Raw genomic sequence first — 9545 nt, forward strand, 5'->3', positions numbered from 1 at the left:
CTAAGTCGGCTCACTTTATCCCCGTGCGTACGGATTTTTCATTGGATAAACTAGCCGAATTGTATGTTTCTCAGATTGTGAGATTACACGGGGTACCTATTTCTATCGTGTCGGATAGAGATCCAAGATTTACCTCACGATTTTGGAAGAAATTGCAAGAAGCTTTGGGTACCAAGCTGCATTTTAGCACTGCTTTTCACCCCCAAACCGATGGTCAATCCGAGCGGATAATTCAAATACTTGAGGATATGTTGAGATGTTGCATCCTCGAGTTCAGTAGTTCATGAGAACGGTATTTACCTTTGATTGAATTCGCTTACAATAATAGTTTTCAATCAAGTATTAAGATGGCACCTTACGAGGCTTTGTACGGTTGTAAATGCCGTACACCATTGTTTTGGACCGAGCTCGGTGAAAGTAAAATTTTCGGAGTTGATTTGATTAAGGATGCCGAACAGAAAGTAAAGGTAATCCGTGAAAGTCTGAAAGCAGCCACAGATCGTCAAAAATCGTATGCGGATTTGAAACGAAAGGACATTGAATATCAGGTGGGAGATAAAGTTTTCCTTAAAGTTTCGCCTTGGAAAAAGGTACTCAGATTTGGCCGTAAGGGCAAGTTGAGCCCGAGATTCATTGGGCCGTACGAAATCTCCGAACGAGTTGGTCCGGTTGCGCATAGATTGATTTTGCCCCCTGATCTTGAAAAGATTCATGACGTCTTTCATGTTTCGATGCTTCGACGCTATCGATCTGATCCATCACACATAATTAGCCCATCAGAGGTTGAAATTCAAGCCGATATGAGTTATGAAGAAGAACCGATGCGTATCCTAGCTCGTGAAGTAAAGGAGTTGCAGAACAAAAGGGTTCCGTTAGTGAAGGTGTTATGGCTCAAACACGGGATCAAGGAAGCTACTTGGGAAACCGAGAGCTCGATGAAAGAACGATACCCAAACCTATTTACCGGTAAGATTTTCGGGGACGAAAATTTCTTAAGTGGGGGAGAGTTGTGACAGCCCAAAATTGACCCTAGTCGGGAAGTGGTTTCGGGACCACAAAACCGAGTCATAAAAATAATTGATTTCCATATTCTATGCTTATTATGTGTGTACATGAGTATGTGGAAGTTTCATTCTCCAATTTTGCCAATTGCATGAGAAATTATTAAATAGGGATTGATATGAGACATGGTGAAAATATGATAGGCTAATTTAAAATGGTCTATTAATGCATGTTGTGAAAATGATGGGTTTGCATGTCAAATTACCCAAAATTTGAGCTAGTGGTTGGCCATGCTATGGGTGGAAACATGTTGGGAACATGTTGGCCTAGTGAGGTATGTAGGAAAAAAATAAAATAAGGGGCATGGGCATAAAATAATGAAAAGGAGTATGATGAATACAAAAAAAAAATGTGTGTAGTTGTTTCCCCCCCCCCATTGCCGTGAGCTAAAGAAAAGAAAGGAGAAAATTTTTGTTCATCCTTTCTCATCTTCATTTAGCCGAAACTAGAAAGAAAAAACAAAGAAAAAAAATGCTCATCCTTTGGTTCATCCTTGGCCAAAATTTTAAGGAGGAAGGAAGAAGAAAGGTTGAAGAGGTTCGGCCATGCATGTAGCTAGGCTAAGGTATGTTTGATGATGTTCCATGAGATGCATGCATGTTTTAGTTGTTAGCTTGAGTTCTACCTAGCCCATGGTCTAAATCTTGCTATGTGATGGAAATGACACTCGGCCATGGATGCATCATTCTTGGTTGATGTTTGATGTTGTGGTGATGAGGCATGAGGATGAGTTAAGATTCGGCCTAGGTGGAGTTTGTGTTAATGCCATTGCATGCTAAATATGAAGCTTGTTAATGATGCATGTGATGGTGGCTTGATGATTCTTGAACCTCCTTTTTAGCATTTTTGAGTGAGCACATATGTGCATTGGTTGCTAAATGGAGAAGAATCGGCTAGCAAGTTGTGTGCTAAGGCCGAATATAACTTTTGCATGTTAATGAGCAATGCATGTGTTAAATTGATGGAAAGGGAGAGGATGCTTTACTAGTGTGTATATGTGTGTATTAGCCAAGTTTTGAACTTGAAACAAAAGGGTGTTTAGACAATACAAGTGACCATACTTGTAGAATGTATTAAGTGTTGAAATCGGCCCCAAAATAGACATGCATATTCGGCCAAGGGGGAAAATTTTGCTAAAATGTTGAGTTTGATTCATGATTCCGTACATATGTGACTTTAATGTCTAATGTATAAATATGGGCTAAGTGCCTTGTGTTCCTCTTTTCGATGCTCAAATGATTAAATCAATTTATTTGTTTAATTAAGCTCAAGAGCAAAGGGGAACTAAATCCGATAAAGGGAAGGAAAAAGTGGTCGAATAGCTATCGGAATCGTTCGACAACACCCGAGGTAAGTTCTTGAGTAAAAGAGCTTAAATTATGATGTGATTAGATCATGTTTTAAGCAAATTAAAATCATGCTCTTTGTGTGGCTATTGAGCCGAATTTACAAGAATGATAAATGTCTTGTGTTTGAGTTTTGCTAACGAAAATGAAATACGAATGGGCCATGATTTATTGTTAAATGTGCATGGTTATTTGAATGATGTCCGGGCTAAGTCCCGAAGGCTTGTGCTAAGTGACAATATCCGGACTAAGATCCGAAGGCATTTGTGCGAGATACTAATTCCGGGCTAAGCCCGAAGGCATTTGTGCGAGATACTAATTCCGGGCTAAGCCCAAAGGCATTTGTGCGAGATACTAATTCCGGGCTAAGCCCGAAGGCATTTGTGCGAGATACTAATTCCGGGCTAAGCCCGAAGGCATTTGTGCGAGTTACTAAATCCGGGTTAAGTCCCGAAGGCATTTGTGCGAATTACTATAACCGGGCTATGTCCAGAGGTATTTGAACGAGGAGCTATATCCGGTTAAATTCCGAAGGTACGTGATTTGGGAATGAATGAACTTGCTGTAAAATTCCAGTTAATACTCTCGAAACATCCCAACATTGAGGTATGTTTCGTATGTGCTTGAATTTAGTTGAGCCCTTACAAATAAGTATTCGCTCAGTTGATAAACGAGCTACCGGCCTTTGGCTGAGTTGATCTTTTGTGTATGTACATAAGGGTTGGTAATGTGAAGCAAGTATGATATTGAAAAATTGTGCATATGAAATTATCCGTTTAGCTACATGAATGATATACTTTTGTTGTGTTGGAATTCCTTGCTCAAAACTTACTAAGCATAAATTGCTTACTCCGTTTCATTGCTCCTCTGTTTTATAGATTTGGTTCTCCAGCTATCGGACTCGGGATCTTGAAGTCGAAGTCGCCCACACTATCAAAGCCCCCTTTTGGTACAATTTTGGTTGAACTTCGAAATGGCATGTATAGGACTACCCGTTTGTTGTGGGTCGTGGACCCTTTGGACTTGTATAATTTTGGATAGCCATGCGAAAATGGCTTATATGTGTTTGAGTATAATGTTATAATCATTCGGTGTGGATATGCTTGACAAGGATTAGCCATAGGAATGGTTAATCACTATCATAAATTGTGCTATTTATGCAAAAAGGGCTAGTTGAATCATGGAAACCATGAAATAGGTAAAGTCTACCTTAAAGGCAGATGCTGACAGCAGCAGTGATGTAGATTTGGAAAATCACTAAAAATAGTAGGAAGGGAATTAAATAGTGAATAAATTATTTAAACAAACCTTGATGAATCTACTTTCATAGGGAAGTAACGAAACAATCATACGGACAGTATGTTAAGAGATATTCAGGTTCTCGTGAGACAGGGCCAGAACGGTTTCTGGATTCCCTGTTCCGACTTTGGAAATTCATTATAAATTAGCCAGAGATAATTAGGAGTCATACCATATATGTATAGATTCCTCTCTGAGTCTAGTTTCTATAGAAACAAACGGAATCAGTATTGAAGCTCTGTGCAGGGAGATATCCAGGTCGTAATGCGCAAAGGTCAGTGTAGTCGATCCCTGTAACATGGGAGACTTTGACTAATAAACTGTACTAATTGGCCCTACCAAAAATTCTAGAAAAAAATATGTAGATGGGCATATGAGTCTAGTTTCAGGGAAAAATCACGAAACTGATTTTTGAGTTGTGAAACTCAAGATATGATTTTTAAAGAGACTAGTACGCAGATTGGCAGTGTCTGGGAAATTTTTTATAAGGGGTTTAAAGTCTGTTAACACCTCGTGTTCGACTCCGGTGTCGGTCTCGGGTTCGGGGTGTTACATACCCTCAGTTTGAAAAATTACCGAAATACCCTTAGTTTGCAAAATTACCAAAGTACCCCTAGTTTACAAAGTTATCAAAATACCCTTAGTTTGGAAAATTACTGAAATACCCTTATATGGTAAAATAACTGTTTTACCCTTGTGGGTAGAGGATTGGCTTGGTTATCGAATTTGACTGACTTGGCTCTGGTCAAATGACTGGTATGTTTTTAATATATGTGTAAATGACTATTACTTTGCATGGCCATATTGCATACACGTGTGATGGTTGAGCATGACATTCACGACATATTGCATGGGGCTGGGATTCTGTTATGGAGGAAGTGTTGTTACTGGTGGCTTTGCCACATATACTATTCTGGCAGCTTTGCTGCATTATTATTACTGGCAACTTTGCTGCAATATTGTTGTTTAGGGCTGGGTAGGTCGACTTTGTCCCCACATGGTGTGTAGGGTTGGTACGGGTGGTTTGTTCAGCTGGATTGGGGTGGGTTGCATACTTGCATCACATTGATACCTGATTTTATATTAGGTTAAGACTACACTGTACTAATATGTTATTTGGCTAAGGCCCACCCTGTTCTGTATTGGGCTAAAGCCCACATTGTTCTGTTCAGTTATTGATTTGGGCTAGGCCCAATTGATTCTGTTATAGGCTGTGAGCCAAATGATATTGCAGTGGGTTTTGGCCCACGTATGCTCTGAATTGGACAATATCGTTACTGATAAAAGGGCATTGGCCCTAATTGTTTCTATTTTTTTTTTATTTCTGTATACTGACTTTTTTTTAGTAAAGGGATTGCACACCGAGTTTTCATAAACTCACCCCGTTTATTAATGTGCAGGTAATCCTCAACATTAGGAGGATCAGTGTTGCGAGGGACTCGGAGATGGCCACACAACTGTTATTGTTTTCGATTTTCTTTTAAGTTACCTACTTATAAGTACTTATATTTTGATTTGGGTTGTAATAAGGCCTCTGTTAATTTTTGGTTTTAAAATTGGGATTGTCAGTTTATTACGTTTCTATCCGTTGAAAGAAGATCGCGGTTTTCCAAAACAATAACTATTTTCGAAACACTACGCTTTCACAATTTAATTTTTAGATATCATGTTTTCACAAATCATTTGCTTTAAATTAAGCTTCTGCAACAACAAGGTTTTGAAGGTAATAACTTTTGTTTTTAAAAGGAATAACTTTTTAAATCACGATAGCTTGTGGCAAGAAGTTTTGAAATTTCAAGAAGGGTTTTTAATGAAAATATGGTTTTCCAAAACACTTCAATGTGACACGCCAGATTTGGGCTTAACTTCTAAGTCGGTTTTGGGGTGTTACAGGGTAAAATGACTAAACTACCCCCATAGGGTAAAATGATCGAAATACCCTCATAGGGTAAAATGACCAAAATACCCTCATAGGGTAAAATGATCGAAATACCCCCATAGGGTAGAATACCCCCATAGGGTAAAATGACTGTTATGGCATTATGTTATATATGAATGATTTGCTCTATGATATGTATGACTATGATTAAGCATGACATTTTGCATACACATATGATCTTATGTCACGATATATTGCATGGGGATGGGTTGTTATATTTGGAGGAAGTGTACCGTATTGATATGGTTGCACGAGTTGCCTAAGATGACTGTGGACTTACTGATGGCTATATGCCGTTTATTTTACTAGCAGCTTTGCTGCAATACTATTTAGTGCCGCAACCGGTGCTAATCTTAGTGTGTCTGGCTGGGTGGGTCAATTTTATCCCCACATGGTGTGTTTGGCGGGACGGAATGGTGTGTAGAGGCTGGATTGGGTAGGATTTCTAACTGCATATCTGTATTGAGTAATGATTTTGTATTATTACGGCATCGATTAATGATATTATATACTGTTCACTGCGTGACTGATATCTGTTACTGTTATGGGCCAAGGCCCCACTAATACTATTACTGAAATTGGGCAAAGGCCCTACTAGTTACTGGCATTGTGATGGGCTCAACCCCAACCGTTTACTGTTACAGGAAAGGGCTTAGAACCACAGTGAACTGAACTATTGCTGTAGCGGGCTCAGGCCCAAACTGTATTTATCTATTGTTTAATTGATTGTTTGCTTGTTAGGGGATTACACACTGAGTTTTCGTAAAGTCACCCCTTTGTTTACCTATACAAGTAATCCCTAGTTGTAGGTGGGTCGGTGTGGCGAGGGACTCGATGATGGCCACACAACCGCATCAACTTTCGTTTTTAGCCTTTGATTTATAAGTAACTGAATTTGGGTAATTTTTATGTAAAAAGGCCTCTTTAAAGTTATAAACTTTAAATTGAGGCTTTTATTTATTTAGTTTGATATAAACTGTTAGTTGTAGAAAAAGACAGGTTTTCAAAAGGTAACTATTTTCAAAGACACCACGTTTTCACAACATTTCCAAAAAAAAACTTCCGCAATAAATTAGATTTTGGAAATTTTATAACATTTTAAAAGTGATTAGCTATTAATGATGCAGACAATGAACAACCCGTTTTGGAATCACCTTTTGATAACAAAATGATTAATTAATTTTAAAGATTTCAACAACAACAAGTTTTACGCTAAACACCTCAATGTGACACCACCAGATTCAGCCATAACTCCTAGGCCGGGTTTGGGCTATTACAAAAGCCTCAGCTCAACAAGAACAAGCAGAGAAGGAGGAGCGGAGCAAATTAGTCAAGCCTTGGAGAAACATCGGATTTGATTCTTGTTCCTGATCCTTTTAATTTTATTGTTTTTGTTATGAACATGTTTATGCATATTTGTAATGTTGATATGTTTAAATTAATTAATATGGATTAAATATAATTCTTGTTATGTTGATTGCATTTTTTTGCACTTAATTTATTAAAATTGTGTTTGTGTTGTTATAGGCATTTGTAAGATGTTTGATTAAGTAAAACAATGACTAAGTTATTCTTGAATTACAATTGTAAGGTAACTAATGAATTAATTATTTAAACAGATTAAATTGTAATCAATTGACACGATACTTAATCAGTGCATGCTTAATCATCTAAGGTAGCTGAGGGTTAAATTAGTAATGGTATCTAACGATACATTAGCCTTGCATAACTTGCAAGATTATTGTGAGTAAATTGTTTCAAGGTAGAAATATATTGTTACCTCATGTAATCTTTTTATGTGCTTATGAGATTGAATTGGCATAAAGATATGTACAAGAGATTATTTTAATTTCATAGGTATGTATGTGCATTAACACATTTGCTTATTAAAATTTGTTTAATCGGTTGAATTGACATAGTATGTGCATTAACACATTTGCTTATTAAAATTTGTTTAATCGGTTGAATTGACATAGAGATATAGTCAAGATATAGATGGATTTTGGTAGGTAAGTATGTTCATAAGTTAGCAAATTACCGAGTTTCTGTGAATTTATTCGTAACAACATAAACATGAGTTTAATAATTTTAAGTTAAGAAATGTAATTGATCTAGTACAATTATGACATCTTGACTAAAATCATCTTTTGAAATCGTGCATTGTAACTTTTATTTTATTTTTATTTATTTTACTTAGTTAAAATCCTAGTTTTTAATCACCTCCTCAAATCAAAATATTTTTCTTCACCAAAGTGTGTTTAAAATTGTCACTTTTAATTGTCACTTTATTACTTGTTACGACTGTGTACACTTGCACATTTCCGTCGTTCCAAGTTTTTGGCACCGTTGCCGGGGACTATCTTAAAAAGTTATTATTTGTGAATTTGTTAATTTTGCATTTTGATTTATTTTTTTGTTCAATTTTAACTTAATTAATTTTTCTGTGTTTATTTCAGGTGCTTATGATTATTGACTGAATTATCGATTTACTCCCCGTAGACCCTGAGATAGAAATAACTTTTCGACAACGGAAACTTCGAAAATCCGAATCAAGGAAACGGAGCAAACCCTACTCAAAATCCTATCTTTATCGTTGATGATAGGGATAGAGCTCTATGATAGTATGTCGTGCCAGTGTTTCATGATCTTAATCCTAGTATTAGGACACCCAAAATCGAGGCACAATAGTTTGAGCTGAAGCCATTCATGTTCCAGATGCTTCAAATAGTGTGCCAATCCAGTAAAATGCCTATCAAAGATCCTCACCTGCACTTAAGACTGTTCATGGAGGGGAGCGATTCTTTCAAGTTAGTTAGAGTACCCAAAGTTGAACTACGGTTGGAGTTGTTCCCATAATCGCTAAGGGAAAGAGCTCAAGCCTGGTTGAACTCATTGCCAACAAATTCAATTTCCACATGGCAAGAGTTAGCAAAAAGATTCCTTACGAAGTATTTCCCGCCTAGCAAGAATGCTAAGTTGAGGAACAAGATCACGACTTTCCAACAAATGGATGATGAGTCCTTGTATGAGGCATAGGAAAGGTACAAAGAATTATTACGGAAGTGCCCTCGTCATAGAATCCCACATTACATCCAACTTGAGACATTTTATAATGGTCTCAATGCTCAAATGAGGATGGTAGTGGACGCTTTTCTAATGGTGCTCTCCTTTCTAAGTCTTATGACGAGGCTATGAAATCATCGAGAGGATTGCCAATAAAAATTATCAATAACCAACCAATCGAGTAGCATCAGGAAGACGACTCACTGGAATACATGAAGTAGACGCTCTCACTTCACTCTCATATCAGGTATCATCGATTTCCTTAATTCTTAAAAATTTTACCACTAATGGGTTTAATAGTTTACAGCACAGCCACCGAATCAATTTGAAAATGTAGCTTGTGTCTAATGTGGGGAAGGATATTTATTCGAAGAATGTATATCGAACTGAGAATTTGTGTATTACATAGGTAAACAGAACCAAAACCAAGGAAGGCAAGGACTACAATCCAATTCCTATAACCCATTGTGGTGAAACCACCCTAATTTCTCTTAGAGTAACAAGGGGCTAGACCCAGTAACACATACGCCCAACCTAGACCAACTCAACCACATATTTTTACCCAAAAAGTTCAGAAACAACCTGAAGTTAAACCAGCCAATGGATTAGAAAACTTGTTGAAGGCATACGTAGCCAAATATGATGCCTTAATCCAAAGCCAAGCAGCTACATTGAAAAACCTGGAAAACCAAATGGGCCAGCTTGCAATTGAACTAAAAAACTAACCACAAGGTGCTTGACCTAGTGATGCAAAGAATCTAAGGAATCCAGGGAAAGAGCATTGTAAAGCGTTGACATTAAGGAGTAGAAAGACATTAGAACCTAACACCGTCGAA

General features: G+C 37.4%; 1 non-coding gene across 1 annotated transcript; it reads right to left on the minus strand.

The window, feature by feature from the left end:
• Nucleotides 1–8619: 8619 nt before the first annotated feature.
• Nucleotides 8620–8726, minus strand: LOC121220503 (small nucleolar RNA R71). Its single transcript, XR_005917708.1, has one exon. It is a non-coding gene; the product is annotated as a small nucleolar RNA R71 (small nucleolar RNA).
• Between the last annotated feature and the right edge of the window lie 819 nt (nucleotides 8727–9545).

This window comes from Gossypium hirsutum, chromosome D08 (genome assembly GCF_007990345.1).
Source record: "Gossypium hirsutum isolate 1008001.06 chromosome D08, Gossypium_hirsutum_v2.1, whole genome shotgun sequence".
In the NCBI taxonomy this organism is placed as follows: domain Eukaryota; kingdom Viridiplantae; phylum Streptophyta; class Magnoliopsida; order Malvales; family Malvaceae; genus Gossypium; species Gossypium hirsutum.